A 22,421-nucleotide genomic window follows, 5' to 3' on the forward strand; every position below is an offset into this window, starting at 1 on the left:
ATTCTTGAAGATGCTGGGGACCTCATACATGCAAAGCAAATGCTCTACCACTGAGCCACTAGCTCCTTGTGAAAGTTATTCTGAGTTACATGTTCCTTGTACTCAAGCTAGTTGCCATTTCTTAAATATAAATTAGGCAGGTTGAGATGTGCCATAGATGAAGCTTTGAGTTAAAGGATAACTCTCCTTGAAGAAGCTGGGGACCAAAGGAGATACAACTTTGAGTTAAATGATATCTATTCTTGAAGATGCTGGGGATTGAACCCATGACCTCATACATTCAAAGCATATGCTCTACCACTGAGTCACTTCTCCTGTGATGTTTGAGCAGAGTTACATGTGCCTTGTACTCAAGCTAGTTGTCATTACTTAAATATAAATTAGGCAGAATGAGAAGTGCCACAGATACAACTTTGAGTTAAATGATATCTATTCTTGAAGATGCTGGGGATTGAACCCATGACCTCATACATTCAAAGCAGATGCTCTACCACTAAGCCAATTGCTCATTGCAGAATATGTGGTGAGTTGCATGTGCCTTGTACTCAAGCTAGTTGCCATTTCTTAAATATAAATTAGGCAGATAGAGAAGTTCCACAGATACAGCTTTGAGTTAACGGATAACTCTCCTTGAAGAAGTTGGGGATCGAACCCCGGATCTCATACATGCAAAGCAAATGCTCTACCACTGAGCCACTAGCTCCTTGTGAAAGTCATTCTGAGTTACACGTGCCTTGTACTAAAGCTTGTTGCTATTTCTTAAATATAAATTAGGCAGGTTGAGATGTGCCACAGATGAAGCTTTGAGTTAAAGGATAACTATCCGCGAAGATGCTGGGGATCGAACCCAGGATTTGCATGTATGAGGATCTCATACATGCAAAGCAGATGCTCTACCACTAAGCCACTTGCTCTTTGCAGAATATGTGCTGAGTTGCATGTGCCTTGTACTCAAGCTAGTTGCCATTTCTTAAATATAAATTAGGCAGATAGAGAAGTTCCACAGATACAGCTTTGAGTTAAAGCATATCTTTTCTTGAAGATGCTGGGGATTGAACCCAGGACCTTATACATGCAAAGCAGATGCTCTACCACTGAGCCACTTGCTCATTGCGGAATATGTGCTGAGTTGCATGTGCCTTGTACTCAAGCTAGTTGCCATTTCTTAAATATAAATTAGGCAGATAGAGAAGTGCCACAGATAGAGCTTTGAGTTAAAGGATATCTATTCTTGAAGATGCTGGGGATTGAACAAGAAGTCCTCGCTGCAGCCTGTAGTACGATGACGTACTGGATCAGATCCAACGCGTACTGGACGCGCATGCGCGTTGGTTTCATTCACAATTCGATGACGTCATATACGCATGCGCAAAAGAGTTTTGGGGACATTGAATGCACAGGAGAGTTTTGCTGGATAGATAAATACTCAAACCGCTCGCGCAAAAATAACGATTAATAACATGCTCACGCCATCAGGACACACGTTTTGCATTTTCCCTTGAATGTGTAGGGTACTGGTATTTTAAAGTTCTTTTCAGATCGTGTTGCATTAAAATTACAGAGACAATTAGGCTACTTGACTCATTTTTCCTTCCACTCAACAGCAAGTATGATCAAAATATATAAAAATTAACTGTTTTGCATGCATGTACAGCGAAACTAGGATAATTTAAGCATCACATTTATGAAAAGATGATTTATTAATCCATAATTACTTAATAATATTTATCAGTAGGCTACTACAACGACAGAGTTTAGAACATCATCTATATACAATAATGATCATACATTAAGACTAGCACATACGCATGATAAATTAACTCTGATCTGTATGAATGACATTGCCATAACGATCCACCATCCAGTACGTATTGGATCTGATCCAGCAACGTCATCGTGCTACAGGCTGCAGCGAGGGGTGTCTCGGATTGAACCCAGGACCTCATAGATGCAAAGAATATGCTCTACCACTGAGCCACTTGCTCCTTGTGAAAGTTGTGCTGAGTTACACGTGCCTTGTACTAAAGCTTGTTGCTATTTCTTAAATATAAATTAGGCAGGTTGAGATGTGCCACAGATGAAGCTTTGAGTTAAAGGATAACTATCCGCAAAGATGCTGGGGATGGAACCCAGGATTTGCATGTATGAGGATCTCATACATGCAAAGCAGATGCTCTACCACTGAGCCACTTGCTCATTGCAGAATATGTGCTGAGTTGCATGTGCCTTGTACTCAAGCTAGTTGCCATTTCTTAAATATAAATTTGGCAGATAGAGAAGTGCCACAGATAGAGCTTTGAGTTAAAGGATATCTATTCTTGAAGATGCTGGGGATTGAACCCAGGACCTCATACATGCAAAGCAAATGCTCTACCACTGAGCCACTTGCTCCTTGTGAAAGCTGCACTGAGTTACACGTGCCTTGTACTCAAGCTAGTTGCCATTTTTTAAATATAAATTAGGCAGGTTGAGATGTGCCACAGATGAAGCTTTGAGTTAAAGGATAACTATCCGCGAAGATGCTGGGGATCGAACCCAGGATTTGCATGTATGAGGATCTCATACATGCAAAGAAGATGCTCTACCACTAAGCCACTTGCTCATTGCAGAATATGTGGTGAGTTGCATGTGCCTTGTACTCAAGCTAGTTGCCATTTCTTAAATATAAATTAGGCAGATAGAGAAGTTCCACAGATACAGCTTTGAGTTAAAGGATAACTCTCCTTGAAGAAGCTGGGGATCGAACCCCGGATCTCATACATGCAAAGCAAATGCTCTACCACTGAGCCACTAGCTTCTTGTGAAAGCTATTCTGAGTTACACGTGCCTTGTACTAAAGCTTGTTGCTATTTCTTAAATATAAATTTGGCAGGTTGAGATGTGCCACAGATGAAGCTTTGAGTTAAAGGATAACTATCCGCGAAGATGCTGGGGAATGAACCCAGGACCTCATACATGCAAAGCAAATGCTCTACCACTGAGCCACTTGCTCCTTATGAAAGTTGCGCTGAGTTACACGTGCCTTGTACTCAAGCTAGTTGCCATTTCTTAAATATAAATTAGGCAGGTTGAGATGTGCCACAGATGAAGCTTTGAGTTAAAGGATAACTATCCGCGAAGATGCTGGGGATCGAACCCAGGAAAAATCCTGCAAAGCAGATGCTCTACCACTAAGCCACTTGCTCATTGCAGAATATGTGGTGAGTTGCATGTGCCTTGTACTCAAGCTAGTTGCCATTTCTTAAATATAAATTAGGCAGGTAGAGAAGTGCCACAGATAGAGCTTTGAGTTAAAGGATAACTCTCCTTGAAGAAGCTGGGGATCGAACCCCGGATCTCATACATGCAAAGCAGATGCATTAGGCAGATAAATTAGGCAGCAAATTATACATGCAAAGCAGATGCATTAGGCAGATAAATTAGGCAGATAGAGAAGTTCCACAGATAGAGCTTTTGGGTTAAAGGATATCTATTCTTGAAGATGCTGCGGACCTCATACATGCAAAGCAAATGCTCTACCACTGAGCCACTAGCTCCTTGTGAAAGTTATTCTGAGTTACATGTTCCTTGTACTCAAGCTAGTTGCCATTTCTTAAATATAAATTAGGCAGGTTGAGATGTGCCATAGATGAAGCTTTGAGTTAAAGGATAACTCTCCTTGAAGAAGCTGGGGATCCAAGGAGATTCAACTTTGAGTTAAATGATATCTATTCTTGAAGATGCTGGGGATTGAACCCATGACCTCATACATTCAAAGCATATGCTCTACCACTGAGTCACTTCTCCTGTGATGTTTGTGCAGAGTTACATGTGCCTTGTACTCAAGCTAGTTGTCATTACTTAAATATAAATTAGGCAGAATGAGAAGTGCCACAGATACAACTTTGAGTTAAATGATATCTATTCTTGAAGATGCTGTGGATTGAACCCATGACCTCATACATTCAAAGCATATGCTCTACCACTGAGCCACTTGCTCTTTGCAGATTATGTGCTGAGTTGCATGTGCCTTGTACTCAAGCTAGTTGCCATTTCTTAAATATAAATTTGGCAGATAGAGAAGTGCCACAGATAGAGCTTTGAGTTAAAGGATATCTATTCTTGAAGATGCTGGGGATTGAACCCAGGACCTCATACATGCAAAGCAAATGCTCTACCACTGAGCCACTTGCTCCTTTTGAAAGTTGCACTGAGTTACACGTGCCTTGTACTCAAGCTAGTTGCCATTTTTTAAATATAAATTAGGCAGGTTGAGATGTGCCACAGATGAAGCTTTGAGTTAAAGGATAACTATCCGCGAAGATGCTGGGGATCGAACCCAGGATTTGCATGTATGAGGATCTCATACATGCAAAGCAGATGCTCTACCACTAAGCCACTTGCTCATTGCAGAATATGTGGTGAGTTGCATGTGCCTTGTACTCAAGCTAGTTGCCATTTCTTAAAAATAAATTAGGCAGATAGAGAAGTTCCACAGATACAGCTTTGAGTTAACGGATAACTCTCCTTGAAGAAGTTGGGGATCGAACCCCGGATCTCATACATGCAAAGCAAATGCTCTACCACTGAGCCACTAGCTCCTTGTGAAAGTTATTCTGAGTTACACGTGCCTTGTACTAAAGCTTGTTGCTATTTCTTAAATATAAATTAGGCAGGTTGAGATGTGCCACAGATGAAGCTTTGAGTTAAAGGATAACTATCCGCGAAGATGCTGGGGATCGAACCCAGGATTTGCATGTATGAGGATCTCATACATGCAAAGCAGATGCTCTACCACTAAGCCACTTGCTCTTTGCAGAATATGTGCTGAGTTGCATGTGCCTTGTACTCAAGCTAGTTGCCATTTCTTAAATATAAATTAGGCAGATAGAGAAGTTCCACAGATACAGCTTTGAGTTAAAGCATATCTATTCTTGAAGATGCTGGGGATTGAACCCAGGACCTTATACATGCAAAGCAGATGCTCTACCACTGAGCCACTTGCTCATTGCGGAATATGTGCTGAGTTGCATGTGCCTTGTACTCAAGCTAGTTGCCATTTCTTAAATATAAATTAGGCAGATAGAGAAGTGCCACAGATAGAGCTTTGAGTTAAAGGATATCTATTCTTGAAGATGCTGGGGATTGAACAAGAAGTCCTCGCTGCAGCCTGTAGTACGATGACGTACTGGATCAGATCCAACGCGTACTGGACGCGCATGCGCGTTGGTTTCATTCACAATTCGATGACGTCATATACGCATGCGCAAAAGAGTTTTGGGGACATTGAATGCACAGGAGAGTTTTGCTGGATAGATAAATACTCAAACCGCTCGCGCAAAAATAACGATTAATAACATGCTCACGCCATCAGGACACATGTTTTGCATTTTCCCTTGAATGTGTAGGGTACTGGTATTTTAAAGTTCTTTACAGATCGTGTTGCATTAAAATTACAGAGACAATTAGGCTACTTGACTCATTTTTCCTTCCACTCAACAGCAAGTATGATCAGAATATATAAAAATTAACTGTTTTGCATGCATGTACAGCGAAACTAGGATAATTTAAGCATCACATTTATGAAAAGATGATTTATTAATCCATAATTACTTAATAATATTTATCAGTAGGCTACTACAACGACAGAGTTTAGAACATCATCTATATACAATAATGATCATACATTAAGACTAGCACATATGCATGATAAATTAACTCTGATCTGTATGAATGACATTGCCATAACGATCCACCATCCAGTACGTATTGGATCTGATCCAGCAACGTCATCGTGCTACAGGCTGCAGCGAGGGGTGTCTCGGATTGAACCCAGGACCTCATAGATGCAAAGAATATGCTCTACCACTGAGCCACTTGCTCCTTGTGAAAGTTGTGCTGAGTTACACGTGCCTTGTACTAAAGCTTGTTGCTATTTCTTAAATATAAATTAGGCAGGTTGAGATGTGCCACAGATGAAGCTTTGAGTTAAAGGATAACTATCCGCAAAGATGCTGGGGATGGAACCCAGGATTTGCATGTATGAGGATCTCATACATGCAAAGCAGATGCTCTACCACTGAGCCACTTGCTCATTGCAGAATATGTGCTGAGTTGCATGTGCCTTGTACTCAAGCTAGTTGTCATTACTTAAATATAAATTAGGCAGTTAGAGAAGTTCCACAGATAGAGCTTTGGGTTAAAGGATATCTATTCTTGAAGATGCTGGGGATTGAACCCAGGACCTCATACATGAAAAGCAAATGCTCTACCACTGAGCCACTTGCTCATTGCGGAAAATGTGCTGAGTTGCATGTGCCTTGTACTCAAGCTAGTTGCCATTTCTTAAATATAAATTAGGCAGATAGAGAAGTGCCACAGATAGAGCTTTGAGTTAAAGGATAACTCTCCTTGAAGAAGCTGGGGATCGAACCCCTGATCTCATACATGCAAAGCAGATGCTCTACCACTGAGTCACTTCTCCTGTGATGTTTGTGCAGAGTTGCATGTGCCTTGTACTCAAGCTAGTTGCCATTTTTTAAATATAAATTAGGCAGATAGAGAAGTGCCACAGATACAGCTTTGAGGTAAATGATATCTATTCTTGAAGATGCTGGGGATTGAATCCATGACCTCATACATGCAAAGCAGATGCTCTACCACTGAGTCACTTCTCTTGTGATGTTTGTGCAGAGTTACATGTGCCTTGTACTCAAGCTAGTTGTCATTACTTAAATATAAATTAGGCAGAATGAGAAGTGCCACAGATACAGCTTTGAGTTACATGATATCTATTCTTGAAGATGCTGGCTATTGAACCCATGACCTCATACATTCAAAGCATATGCTCTACCACTAAGCCACTTGCTCATTGCAGAATATGTGGTGAGTTGCATGTGCCTTGTACTCAAGCTAGTTGCCATTTCTTAAATATAAATTAGGCAGATAGAGAAGTGCCACAGATAGAGCTTTGAGTTAAAGGATAACTCTCCTTGAAGAAGCTGGGGATCGAACCCCGGATCTCATACATGCAAAGCAAATGCTCTACCACTGAGCCACTTGCTCCTTGTGAAAGTTGCACTGAGTTACACGTGCCTTGTACTCAAGCTAGTTGCCATTTTTTAAATATAAATTAGGCAGGTTGAGATGTGCCACAGATGAAAATTTGAGTTAAAGGATAACTATCCGCGAAGATGCTGGGGGTCGAACCCAGGATTTGCATGTATGAGGATCTCATACATGCAAAGCAGATGCTCTACCACTAAGCCACTTGCTCATTGCAGAATATGTGCTGACTTGCATGTGCCTTGTACTCAAGCTAGTTGCCATTTCTTAAATATAAATTAGGCAGATAGAGAAGTGCCACAGATAGAGCTTTGAGTTAAAGGATATCTATTCTTGAAGATGCTGGGGATTGAAACCAAGACCTCATACATGCAAAGCATATTTTCTACCACTGAGCCACTTGCTCCTTGTGAAAGTTGTGCTGAGTTACATGTGTCTTGTACTCAAGCTAGTTGCCATTTCTTAAATATAAATTAGGCAGATTGTGATGTGCCACAGACAAAGCTTTGAGTTAAAGGATAACTCTCCTTGGAGATGCTTGGGATCGAACCCCGGATCTCATACATGCAAAGCAGATGCTCTACCACTGAGTCACTTCTCCTGTGATGTTTGTGCAGAGTTACATGTGCCTTGTACTCAAGCTAGTTGTCATTACTTAAATATTAATTAGGCAGAATGAGAAGTGCCACAGATACAGTTTTGAGTTAAATTATATCTATTCTTGAAGATGCTGGGGATTGAACCCAGGACCTCATACATTCAAAGCATATGCTCTATCACTGAGCCACTTGCTCATTGTGGAATATGTGCTGAGTTGCATGTGCCTTGGACTCAAGATAGTTGCCATTTCTTAAATATTAATTAGGCAGATAGAGAAGTGCCACAGATAGAGCTTTGAGTTAAAGGACTCTCCTTGAAGAAGCTGGGGATCGAACCCCTGATCTCATACATGCAAAGCAGATGCTCTACCACTGAGTCACTTCTCCTGTGATGTTTGTGCAGAGTTGCATGTGCCTTGTACTCAAGCTAGTTGCCATTTCTTAAATATAAATTAGGCAGATAGAGAAGTGCCACAGATACAGCTCTGAGTTAAATGATATCTATTCTTGAAGATGCTGGGGATTGAATCCATGACTCATACATGCAAAGCAGATGCTCTACCACTGAGTCACTTCTCCTGTGATGTTTGTACAGAGTTACATGTGCCTTGTACTCAAGCTAGTTGTCATTACTTAAATATAAATTAGGCAGTTAGAGAAGTTCCACAGATAGAGCTTTGGGTTAAAGGATATCTATTCTTGAAGATGCTGGGGATTGAACCCAGGACCTCATACATGAAAAGCAAATGCTCTACCACTGAGCCACTTGCTCATTGCGGAAAAAATGTGCTGAGTTGCATGTGCCTTGTACTCAAGCTAGTTGCCATTTCTTAAATATAAATTAGGCAGATAGAGAAGTTACACAGATAGAGCTTTGAGTTAAAGCATATCTATTCTTGAAGATGCTGGGGATTGAACCCAGGACCTCATACATGCAAAGCAAATGCTCTACCACTGAGCCACTTGCTCATTGCGGAATATGTGCTGAGTTGCATGTGCCTTGTATTCAAACTAGTTGCCATTTCTTAAATATAAATTAGGCAGATAGAGAAGTGCCACAGATAGAGCTTTGAGTTAAAGGATATCTATTCCTGAAGATGCTGGGGATTGAACCCAGGACCTCATACATGCAAAGCAAATGCTCTACCACTGAGCCACTTGCTCCTTGTGAAAGTTGCACTGAGTTACACGTCCTTTGTACTCAAGCTAGTTGCCATTTTTTAAATATGAATTAGGCAGGTTGAGATGTGCCACAGATGAAGCTTTGAGTTAAAGGATAACTATCCGCGAAGATGCTGGGGGTCGAACCCAGGATTTGCATGTATGAGGATCTCATACATGCAAAGCAGATGCTCTACCACTGAGCCACTAGCTCCTTGTGGAAGTTATTCTGAGTCACATGTTCCTTGTACTCAAGCTAGTTGCCATTTCTTAAATATAAATTAGGCAGGTTGAGATGTGCCATAGATGAAGCTTTGAGTTAAAGGATAACTATCCGTGAAGATGCTGGGGATCGACCCAGGATTTGCATGTATGAGGATCTCATACATGCAAAGCAGATGCTCTACCACTAAGCCACTTGCTCATTGCGGAATATGTGCTGAGTTGCATGTGCCTTGTACTCAAGCTAGTTGCCATTTCTTAAATATAAATTAGGCAGGTAGAGAAGTGCCACAGATAGAGCTTTGAGTTAAAGGATAACTCTCCTTGAAGAAGCTGGGGATCAAACCCCGGATCTCATACATGCAAAGCAGATGCTCTACCACTGAGCCACTAGCTCTGTGTGAAAGTTATTCTGAGTTACATGTGCCTAGTACTCAAGCTAGTTGCCATTTTTTAAATATAAATTAGGCAGGTTGAGATGTGCCACAGATAGAGCTTTGAGTTAAAGGATAACTCTCCTTGAAGAAGCTGGGGATCGAACCCCGGATCTCATACATGCAAAGCAGATGCATTAGGCAGATAAATTAGGCAGCAAATTATACATGCAAAGCAGATGCATTAGGCAGATAAATTAGGCAGATAGAGAAGTTCCACAGATAGAGCTTTGGGTTAAAGGATATCTACTCTTGAAGATGCTGGGGATTGAACCCAGGACCTCATACATGCAAAGCAAATGCTCTACCACTGAGCCACTAGCTCCTTGTGAAAGTTATTCTGAGTTACATGTTCCTTGTACTCAAGCTAGTTGCCATTTCTTAAATATAAATTAGGCAGGTTGAGATGTGCCATAGATGAAGCTTTGAGATAAAGGATAACTATCCGTTAAGATGCTGGGGATCGAACCCAGGATTTGCATGTATGAGGATCTCAAACATACAAAGCAGATTCTCTAGCATTGAGCCACTTGCTCATTGCAGAATATGTGCTGAGTTGCATGTGCCTTGTACTCAAGCTAGTTGCCATTTCTTAAATATAAATTAGGCAGGTTGAGAAGTGCCACAGATAGAGCTTTGAGTTAAAGGATATCTATTCTTGAAGATGCTGGGGATTGAACCCAGGACCTCATACATGCAAAGCAAAAGCTCTACCACTGAGCCACTTGCTCCTTGTGAAAGTTGCGCTGAGGTACACGTGCCTTGTACTCAAGCTAGTTGCCATTTCTTAAATATAAATTAGGCAGGTTGAGAAGTGCCACAGATAGAGCTTTGAGTTAAAGGATAACTCTCCTTGAAGAAGCTGGGGATTGAACCCCGGATCTCATACATGCAAAGCAGATGCTCTACCACTGAGTCACTTCTCCTGTGGTGTTTGTGCAGAGTTACATGTGCCTTGTACTCAAGCTAGTTGTCATTACTTAAATATAAATTAGGCAGAATGAGAAGTGCCACAGATACAACTTTGAGTTAAATGATATATATTCTTGAAGATGCTGGGGATTGAACCCATGACCTCATACATTCAAAGCATATGCTCTACCACTGAGCCACTTGCTCATTGCAGAATATGTGCTGAGTTGCATGTGCCTTGTACTCAAGCTAGTTGCCATTTCTTAAATATAAATTAGGCAGATAGAGAAGTGCCACAGATAGAGCTTTGAGTTAAAGGATATCTATTCTTGAAGATGCTGGGGATTGAACCCAGGACCTAATACATGCAAAGCAAATGCTCTACCACTGAGCCACTTGCTCCTTGTGAAAGTTGCACTGAGTTACACGTGCCTTGTACTCAAGCTAGTTGCCATTTCTTAAATATAAATTATGCAGGTTGAGATGTGCCATATATGAAGCTTTGAGTTAAAGGATAACTATCCGCGAAGATGCTGGGGATCGAACCCAGGATTTGCATGTATGAGGATCTCATACATGCAAAGCCGATGCTCTACCACTAAGCCACTTGCTCATTGCAGAATATGTGGTGAGTTGCATGTGCCTTGTACTCAAGCTAGTTGCCATTTCTTAAATATAAATTAGGCAGGTAGAGAAGTGCCACAGATAGAGCTTTGAGTTAAAGGATAACTCTCCTTGAAGAAGCTGGGGATCGAACCCCGGATCTCATACATGCAAAGCAGATGCTCTACCACTGAGTCACTTCTCCTGTGATGTTTGTGCAGAGTTACATGTGCCTTGTACTCAAGCTAGTTGCCATTTCTTAAATATAAAATAGGCAGATAGAGAAGTTCCACAGATAGAGGTTTGGGTTAAAGGATATCTATTCTTGAAGATGCTAGGGATTGAACCCAGGACCTCATACATGCAAAGCAAATGCTCTACCACTGAGCCACTAGCTCCTTGTGAAAGTTATTCTGAGTTACATGTTCCTTGTACTCAAGCTAGTTGCCATTTCTTAAATATAAATTAGGCAGGTTGAGATGTGCCATAGATGAAGCTTTGAGTTAAAGGATAACTATCCGTGAAGATGCTGGGGATCGAACCCAGGATTTGCATGTATGAGGATCTCAAACATACAAAGCAGATGCTCTACCATTGAGCCACTTGCTCATTGCGGAATATGTGCTGAGTTGCATGTGCCTTGTACTGAAGCTAGTTGCCATTTCTTAAATATAAATTAGGCAGGTTGAGAAGTGCCACAGATAGAGCTTTGAGTTAAAGGTTAACTCTCCTTGAAGAAGCTGGGGATCGAACCCCGGATCTCATACATGCAAAGCAGATGCTCTACCACTGAGTCACTTCTCCTGTGATGTTTGTGCAGAGTTACATGTGCCTTGTACTCAAGCTAGTTGTCATTACTTAAATAAAAATTAGGCAGAATGAGAAGTGCCACAGATACAACTTTGAGTTAAATGATATCTATTCTTGAAGATGCTGGGGATTGAACCCATGACCTCATACATTCAAAGCATATGCTCTACCACTGAGCCACTTGCTCATTGCGGAAAATGTGCTGAGTTGCATGTGCCTTGTACTCAAGCTAGTTGCCATTTCTTAAATATAAATTAGGCAGATAGAGAAGTTCCACAGATACAGCTTTGAGTTAAAGCATATCTATTCTTGAAGATGCTGGGGATTGAACCCAGGACCTTATACATGCAAAGCAAATGCTCTATCACTGAGCCACTAGCTCCTTGTGAAAGTTATTCTGAGTTACATGTTCCTTGTACTCAAGCTAGTTGCCATTTCTTAAATATAAATTAGGCAGGTTGAGATGTGCCATAGATAGAGTTTTGAGTTAAAGGATGTCTATTCTTGAAGATGCTGGGGATTGAACCCAGGACCTCATACATGCAAAGCAGATGCTCTACCACTGAGTCACTTCTCCTGTGATGTTTGTGCAGAGTTGCATGTGCCTTGTACTCAAGCTAGTTGCCATTTTTTAAATATAAATTAGGCAGATAGAGAAGTTCCACAGATACAGCTTTGAGTTAAAGGATAACTCTCCTTGAAGAAGTTGGGGATCGAACCCCGGATCTCATACATGCAAAGCAAATGCTCTACCACTGAGCCACTTTCTCCTTGTGAAAGTTATTCTGTGTTACACGTGCCTTGTACTAAAGCTTGTTGCTATTTCTTAAATATAAATTAGGCAGGTTGAGATGTGCCACAGATGAAGCTTTGAGTTAAAGGATAACTATCCGTGAAGATGCTGGTGATCGAACCCAGGATTTGCATGTATGAGGATCTCATACATGCAAAGCAGATGCTCTACCACTGAGCCACTTGCTCATTGCGGAATATGTGCTGAGTTGCATGTGCCTTGTACTCAAGCTAGTTGCCATTTCTTAAATATAAATTAGGCAGATAGAGAAGTGCCACAGATAGAGCTTTGAGTTAAAGGATAACTCTCCTTGAAGAAGCTGGGGATCGAACCCCTGATCTCATACATGCAAAGCAGATGCTCTACCACTGAGTCACTTCTCCTGTGATGTTTGTGCAGAGTTGCATGTGCCTTGTACTCAAGCTAGTTGCCATTTTTTAAATATAAATTAGGCAGATAGAGAAGTGCCACAGATACAGCTTTGAGGTAAATGATATCTATTCTTGAAGATGCTGGGGATTGAATCCATGACCTCATACATGCAAAGCAGATGCTCTACCACTGAGTCACTTCTCTTGTGATGTTTGTGCAGAGTTACATGTGCCTTGTACTCAAGCTAGTTGTCATTACTTAAATATAAATTAGGCAGAATGAGAAGTGCCACAGATACAGCTTTGAGTTACATGATATCTATTCTTGAAGATGCTGGCTATTGAACCCATGACCTCATACATTCAAAGCATATGCTCTACCACTAAGCCACTTGCTCATTGCAGAATATGTGGTGAGTTGCATGTGCCTTGTACTCAAGCTAGTTGCCATTTCTTAAATATAAATTAGGCAGATAGAGAAGTGCCACAGATAGAGCTTTGAGTTAAAGGATAACTCTCCTTGAAGAAGCTGGGGATCGAACCCCGGATCTCATACATGCAAAGCAGATGCTCTACCACTGAGTCACTTCTCCTGTGATGTTTGTACAGAGTTACATGTGCCTTGTACTCAAGCTAGTTGTCATTACTTAAATATAAATTAGGCAGTTAGAGAAGTTCCACAGATAGAGCTTTGGGTTAAAGGATATCTATTCTTGAAGATGCTGGGGATTGAACCCAGGACCTCATACATGAAAAGCAAATGCTCTACCACTGAGCCACTTGCTCATTGCGGAAAATGTTCTGAGTTGCATGTGCCTTGTACTCAAGCTAGTTGCCATTTCTTAAATATAAGTTAGGCAGATAGAGAAGTTACACAGATAGAGCTTTGAGTTAAAGGATATCTATTCTTGAAGATGCTGGGGATTGAACCCAGGACCTCATACATGCAAAGCAAATGCTCTACCACTGAGCCACTTGCTCATTGCGGAATATGTGCTGAGTTGCATGTGCCTTGTACTCAAGCTAGTTGCCATTTCTTAAATATAAATTAGGCAGATAGAGAAGTGCCACAGATAGAGCTTTGAGTTAAAGGATATCTATTCCTGAAGATGCTGGGGATTGAACCCAGGACCTCATACATGCAAAGCAAATGCTCTACCACTGAGCCACTTGCTCCTTGTGAAAGTTGCACTGAGTTACACGTGCCTTGTACTCAAGCTAGTTGCCATTTTTTAAATATAAATTAGGCAGGTTGAGATGTGCCACAGATGAAGCTTTGAGTTAAAGGATAACTATCCGCGAAGATGCTGGGGGTCGACCCAGGATTTGCATGTATGAGGATCTCATACATGCAAAGCAGATGCTCTACCACTAAGCCACTTGCTCATTGCAGAATATGTGCTGACTTGCATGTGCCTTGTACTCAAGCTAGTTGCCATTTCTTAAATATAAATTAGGCAGGTTGAGATGTGCCACAGATGAAGCTTTGAGTTAAAGGATAACTATCCTTGAAGATTCTTGGGATTGAAACCAAGACCTAATACATGCAAAGCATATTTTCTACCACTGAGCCACTTGCTCCTTGTGAAAGTTGTGCTGAGTTACATGTGTCTTGTACTCAAGCTAGTTGCCATTTCTTAAATATAAATTAGGCAGATTGTGATGTGCCACAGACAAAGCTTTGAGTTAAAGGATAACTCTCCTTGGAGATGCTTGGGATCGAACCCCGGATCTCATACATGCAAAGCAGATGCTCTACCACTGAGTCACTTCTCCTGTGATGTTTGTGCAGAGTTACATGTGCCTTGTACTCAAGCTAGTTGTCATTACTTAAATATTAATTAGGCAGAATGAGAAGTGCCACAGATACAGTTTTGAGTTAAATTATATCTATTCTTGAAGATGCTGGGGATTGAACCCAGGACCTCATACATTCAAAGCATATGCTCTATCACTGAGCCACTTGCTCATTGTGGAATATGTGCTGAGTTGCATGTGCCTTGGACTCAAGATAGTTGCCATTTCTTAAATATTAATTAGGCAGATAGAGAAGTGCCACAGATAGAGCTTTGAGTTAAAGGACTCTCCTTGAAGAAGCTGGGGATCGAACCCCTGATCTCATACATGCAAAGCAGATGCTCTACCACTGAGTCACTTCTCCTGTGATGTTTGTGCAGAGTTGCATGTGCCTTGTACTCAAGCTAGTTGCCATTTCTTAAATATAAATTAGGCAGATAGAGAAGTGCCACAGATACAGCTTTGAGTTAAATGATATCTATTCTTGAAGATGCTGGGGATTGAATCCATGACTCATACATGCAAAGAAGATGCTCTACCACTGAGTCACTTCTCCTGTGATGTTTGTACAGAGTTACATGTGCCTTGTACTCAAGCTAGTTGTCATTACTTAAATATAAATTAGGCAGATAGAGAAGTTCCACAGATAGAGCTTTGGGTTAAAGGATATCTATTCTTGAAGATGCTGGGGATTGAACCCAGGATTTGCATGTATGAGGATCTCATACATGCAAAGCAGATGCTCTACCACTGAGCCACTAGCTCCTTGTGGAAGTTATTCTGAGTCACATGTTCCTTGTACTCAAGCTAGTTGCCATTTCTTAAATATAAATTAGGCAGGTTGAGATGTGCCATAGATGAAGCTTTGAGTTAAAGGATAACTATCCGTGAAGATGCTGGGGATCGAACCCAGGATTTGCATGTATGAGGATCTCATACATGCAAAGCAGATGCTCTACCACTAAGCCACTTGCTCATTGCGGAATATATGCTGAGTTGCATGTGCCTTGTACTCAAGCTAGTTGCCATTTCTTAAATATAAATTAGGCAGGTAGAGAAGTGCCACAGATAGAGCTTTGAGTTAAAGGATAACTCTCCTTGAAGAAGCTGGGGATCGAACCCCGGATCTCATACATGCAAAGCAGATGCTCTACCACTGAGTCACTTCTCCTGTGATGTTTGTGCAGAGTTACATGTGCCTTGTACTCAAGCTAGTTGTCATTACTTAAATATTAATTAGGCAGAATGAGAAGTGCCACAGATACAGTTTTGAGTTAAATTATATCTATTCTTGAAGATGCTGGGGATTGAACCCAGGACCTCATACATTCAAAGCATATGCTCTATCACTGAGCGACTTGCTCATTGTGGAATATGTGCTGAGTTGCATGTGCCTTGGACTCAAGATAGTTGCCATTTCTTAAATATTAATTAGGCAGATAGAGAAGTGCCACAGATAGAGCTTTGAGTTAAAGGACTCTCCTTGAAGAAGCTGGGGATCGAACCCCTGATCTCATACATGCAAAGCAGATGCTCTACCACTGAGTCACTTCTCCTGTGATGTTTGTGCAGAGTTGCATGTGCCTTGTACTCAAGCTAGTTGCCATTTCTTAAATATAAATTAGGCAGATAGAGAAGTGCCACAGATACAGCTTTGAGTTAAATGATATCTATTCTTGAAGATGCTGGGGATTGAATCCATGACTCATACATGCAAAGAAGATGCTCTACCACTGAGTCACTTCTCCTGTGATGTTTGTACAGAGTTACATGTGCCTTGTACTCAAGCTAGTTGTCATTACTTAAATATAAATTAGGCAGATAGAGAAGTTCCACAGATAGAGCTTTGGGTTAAAGGATATCTATTCTTGAAGATGCTGGGGATTGAACCCAGGATTTGCATGTATGAGGATCTCATACATGCAAAGCAGATGCTCTACCACTGAGCCACTAGCTCCTTGTGGAAGTTATTCTGAGTCACATGTTCCTTGTACTCAAGCTAGTTGCCATTTCTTAAATATAAATTAGGCAGGTTGAGATGTGCCATAGATGAAGCTTTGAGTTAAAGGATAACTATCCGTGAAGATGCTGGGGATCGAACCCAGGATTTGCATGTATGAGGATCTCATACATGCAAAGCAGATGCTCTACCACTAAGCCACTTGCTCATTGCAAAATATATGCTGAGTTGCATGTGCCTTGTACTCAAGCTAGTTGCCATTTCTTAAATATAAATTAGGCAGGTAGAGAAGTGCCACAGATAGAGCTTTGAGTTAAAGGATAACTCTCCTTGAATAAGCTGGGGATCGAACCCCGGATCTCATACATGCAAAGCAGATGCTCTACCACTGAGTCACTTCTCCTGTGATCTTTGTGCAGAGTTACATGTGCCTTGTACTCAAGCTAGTTGCCATTTCTTAAATATAAATTAGGCAGATAGAGAAGTGCCACAGATAGAGCTTTGATTTAAATGATATCTATTCTTGAAGATGCTGGGGATTGAACCCATGAACTCATACATTCAGAGCATATGCTCTACCACTGAGCCACTTGCTCATTGTGGAATATGTGCTGAGTTGCATGTGCCTTGTACTCAAGCTAGTTGCCATTTCTTTAATATAAATTAGGCAGATAGAGAAGTTCCACAGATACAGCTTTGAGTTAAAGCATATCTATTCTTGAAGATGCTGGGGATTGAACCCAGGACCTCATACATGCAAAGCAAATGCTCTACCTCTGAGCCACTAGCTCTGTGTGAAAGTTATTCTGAGTTACATGTGCCTAGTACTCAAGCTAGTTGCCATTTTTTAAATATAAATTAGGCAGGTTGAGATGTGCCACAGATGAAGCTTTGAGTTAAAGGATAACTATCCGCAAAGATGCTGGGGATCGAACCCAGGATTTGCATGTATGAGGATCTCATACATGCAAAGCAGATGCTCTACCACTAAGCCACTTGCTCATTGCAGAATATGTGGTGAGTTGCATGTGCCTTGTACTCAAGCTAGTTGCCATTTCTTAAATATAAATTAGGCAGGTAGAGAAGTGCCACAGATAGAGCTTTGAGTTAAAGGATAACTCTCCTTGAAGAAGCTGGGGATCGAACCCCGGATCTCATACATGCAAAGCAGATGCATTAGGCAGATAAATTAGGCAGCAAATTATACATGCAAAGCAGATGCATTAGGCAGATAAATTAGGCAGATAGAGAAGTTCCACAGATAGAGCTTTTGGGTTAAATGATATCTTTTCTTGAAGATGCTGGGGATTGAACCCAGGACCTCATACATGCAAAGCAAATGCTCTACCACTGAGCCACTAGCTCCTTGTGAAAGTTATTCTGAGTTACATGTTCCTTGTACTCAAGCTAGTTGCCATTTCTTAAATATAAATTAGGCAGGTTGAGATGTGCCATAGATGAAGCTTTGAGTTAAAGGATAACTATCCATGAAGACGCTGGGGATCGAACCCAGGATTTGCATGTATGAGGATCTCAAACATACAAAGCAGATGCTCTACCATTGAGCCACTTGCTCATTGCGGAATATGTGCTGAGTTGCATGTGCCTTGTACTCAAGCTAGTTGCCATTTCTTTAATATAAATTAGGCAGATAGAGAAGTTCCACAGATACAGCTTTGAGTTAAAGCATATCTATTCTTGAAGATGCTGGGGATTGAACCCAGGACCTCATACATGCAAAGCAAATGCTCTACCACTGAGCCACTAGCTCTGTGTGAAAGTTATTCTGAGTTACATGTGCCTAGTACTCAAGCTAGTTGCCATTTTTTAAATATAAATTAGGCAGGTTGAGATGTGCCACAGATGAAGCTTTGAGTTAAAGGATAACTATCCGCAAAGATGCTGGGGATCGAACCCAGGATTTGCATGTATGAGGATCTCATACATGCAAAGCAGATGCTCTACCCCTAAGCCACTTGCTCATTGCGGAATATATGCTGAGTTGCATGTGCCTTGTACTCAAGCTAGTTGCCATTTCTTAAATATAAATTAGGCAGGTAGAGAAGTGCCACAGATAGAGCTTTGAGTTAAAGGATAACTCTCCTTGAAGAAGCTGGGGATCGAACCCCGGATCTCATACATGCAAAGCAGATGCATTAGGCAGATAAATTAGGCAGCAAATTATACATGCAAAGCAGATGCATTAGGCAGATAAATTAGGCAGATAGAGAAGTTCCACAGATAGAGCTTTTGGGTTAAAGGATATCTTTTCTTGAAGATGCTGGGGATTGAACCCAGGACCTCATACATGCAAAGCAAATGCTCTACCACTGAGCCACTAGCTCCTTGTGAAAGTTATTCTGAGTTACATGTTCCTTGTACTCAAGCTAGTTGCCATTTCTTAAATATAAATTAGGCAGGTTGAGATGTGCCATAGATGAAGCTTTGAGTTAAAGGATAACTATCCGTGAAGATGCTGGGGATCGAACCCAGGATTTGCATGTATGAGGATCTCAAACATACAAAGCAGATGCTCTACCATTGAGCCACTTGCTCATTGCAGAATATGTGCTGAGTTGCATGTGCCTTGTACTCAAGCTAGTTGCCATTTCTTAAATATAAATTAGGCAGATAGAGAAGTGCCACAGATAGAGTTTTGAGTTAAAGGATAACTCTCCTTGGAGATGCTTGGGATCGAACCCCGGATCTCATACATGCAAAGCAGATGCTCTACCACTGAGTCACTTCTCCTGTGATGTTTGTGCAGAGTTACATGTGCCTTGTTCTCAAGCTAGTTGTCATTACTTAAATATAAATTAGGCAGAATGAGAAGTGCCACAGATACAACTTTGAGTTAAATGATACCTATTCTTGAAGATGCTGGGGATTGAACCCATGACCTCATACTTTCAAAGCATATGCTCTACCACTGAGCCACTTGCTCATTGCAGAATGTGTGCTGAGTTGCTTGTGCCTTGTACTCAAGCTAGTTGCCATTTCTTAAATATAAATTTGGCAGATAGAGAAGTGCCACAGATAGAGCTTTGAGTTAAAGGATATCTATTCTTGAAGATGCTGGGGATTGAACCCAGGACCTCATACATGCAAAGCAAATGTTCTACCACTGAGCCACTTGCTCCTTGTGAAAGTTGCACTGAGTTACACGTGCCTTGTACTCAAGCTAGTTGCCATTTTTTAAATATAAATTAGGCAGGTTGAGATGTGCCACAGATGAAGCTTTGAGTTAAAGGATAACTATCTGCGAAGATGCTGGGGATCGAACCCAGGATTTGCATGTATGAGGATCTCATACATGCAAAGCAGATGCTCTACCACTAAGCCACTTGCTCATTGCAGAATATGTGGTGAGTTGCATGTGCCTTGTACTCAAGCTAGTTGCCATTTCTTAAATATAAATTAGGCAGATAGAGAAGTTCCACAGATACAGCTTTGAGTTAAAGGATAACTCTCCTTGAAGAAGTTGGGGATCGAACCCCGGATCTCATACATGCAAAGCAAATGCTCTACCACTGAGCCACTTTCTCCTTGTGAAAGTTATTCTGTGTTACACGTGCCTTGTACTAAAGCTTGTTGCTATTTCTTAAATATAAATTAGGCAGTTTGAGATGTGCCACAGATGAAGCTTTGAGTTAAAGGTTAACTATCCGCGAAGATGCTGGGGATCGAACCCAGGATTTGCATGTATGAGGATCTCATACATGCAAAGCAGATGCTCTACCACTAAGCCACTTGCTCTTTGCAGATTATGTGCTGAGTTGCATGTGCCTTGTACTCAAGCTAGTTGCCATTTCTTAAATATAAATTAGGCAGAAAGTGAAGTTCCACAGATAGAGCTTTGAGTTAAAGCATATCTATTCTTGAAGATGCTGGGGATTGAACCCAGGACCTCATACATGCAAAGCAAATGCTCTACCACTGAGCCACTAGCTCCTTGTGAAAGTTATTCTGAGTTACATGTGCCTTGTACTCAAGCTAGTTGCCATTTCTTAAATATAAATTAGGCAGGTTGAGATGTGCCACAGATGAAGCTTTGAGTTAAAGGATAACTATCCGTGAAGATGCTGGGGATCGAACCCAGGATTTGCATGTATGAGGATCTCATACATGCAAAGCAGATGCTCTACCACTGAGCCACTTGCTCATTGTGGAAAATGTGCTGAGTTGCATGTGCCTTGTACTCAAGCTAGTTGCCATTTCTTAAATATAAATTAGGCAGATAGAGAAGTTCCACAGATACAGCTTTGAGTTAAAGCATATCTATTCTTGAAGATGCTGGGGATTGAACCCAGGACCTTATACATGTAAAGCAAATGCTCTATCACTGAGCCACTAGCTCCTTGTGAAAGTTATTCTGAGTTACATGTGCCTTGTACTCAAGCTAGTTGCCATTTCTTAAATATAAATTAGGCAGGTTGAGATGTGCCACAGATGAAGCTTTGAGTTAAAGGATAACTATCCGTGAAGATGCTGGGGATCAAACCCAGGATTTGCATGTATGAGGATCTCATACATGCAAAGCAGATGCTCTACCACTGAGCCACTTGCTCATTGCGGAATATGTGTTGAGTTGCATGTGCCTTGTACTCAAGCTAGTTGCCATTTCTTAAATATAAATTAGGCAGATAGAGAAGTGCCAGAGATAGAGCTTTGAGTTAAAGGATATCTATTCTTGAAGATGCTGGGGATTGAACAAGAAGTCCTCGCTGCATCCTGTAGTACGATGACGTACTGGATCAGATCCAACGCGTACTGGACGCGCATGCGCGTTGGTTTCATTCACAATTCGATGACGTCATATACGGATGCGCAAAAGAGTTTTGGGGACATTGAATGCACAGGAGAGTTTTGCTGGATAGATAAATACTCAAACCGCTCGCGCAAAAATAACGATTAATAACATGCTCACGCCATCAGGACACACGTTTTGCATTTTCCCTTGAATGTGTAGGGTACTGGTATTTTAAAGTTCTTTACAGATCGTGTTGCATTAAAATTACAGAGACAATTAGGCTACTTGACTCATTTTTCCTTCCACTCAACAGCAAGTATGATCAGAATATATAAAAATTAACTGTTTTGCATGCATGTACAGCGAAACTAGGATAATTTAAGCATCACATTTATGAAAAGATGATTTATTAATCCATAATTACTTAATAATATTTATCAGTAGGCTACTACAACGACACAGTTTAGAACATCATCTATATACAATAATGATCATACATTAAGACTAGCACATACGCATGATAAATTAACTCTGATCTGTATGAATGACATTGCCATAATGATCCACCATCCAGTACGTATTGGATCTGATCCAGCAACGTCATCGTGCTACAGGCTGCAGCGAGGGGTGTCTCGGATTGAACCCAGGACCTCATAGATGCAAAGAATATGCTCTACCACTGAGCCACTTGCTCCTTGTGAAAGTTGTGCTGAGTTACACGTGCCTTGTACTAAAGCTTGTTGCTATTTCTTAAATATAAATTAGGCAGGTTGAGATGTGCCACAGATGAAGCTTTGAGTTAAAGGATAACTATCCGCAAAGATGCTGGGGATCGAACCCAGGATTTGCATGTATGAGGAGCTCATACATGCAAAGCAAATGCTCTACCACTGAGCCACTTGCTCATTGCAGAATATGTGCTGAGTTGCATGTGCCTTGTACTCAAGCTAGTTGTCATTACTTAA

Source organism: Pseudorasbora parva, chromosome 1, assembly GCF_024679245.1.
Source record: "Pseudorasbora parva isolate DD20220531a chromosome 1, ASM2467924v1, whole genome shotgun sequence".
NCBI classification, from domain to species: Eukaryota; Metazoa; Chordata; class Actinopteri; order Cypriniformes; family Gobionidae; genus Pseudorasbora; species Pseudorasbora parva.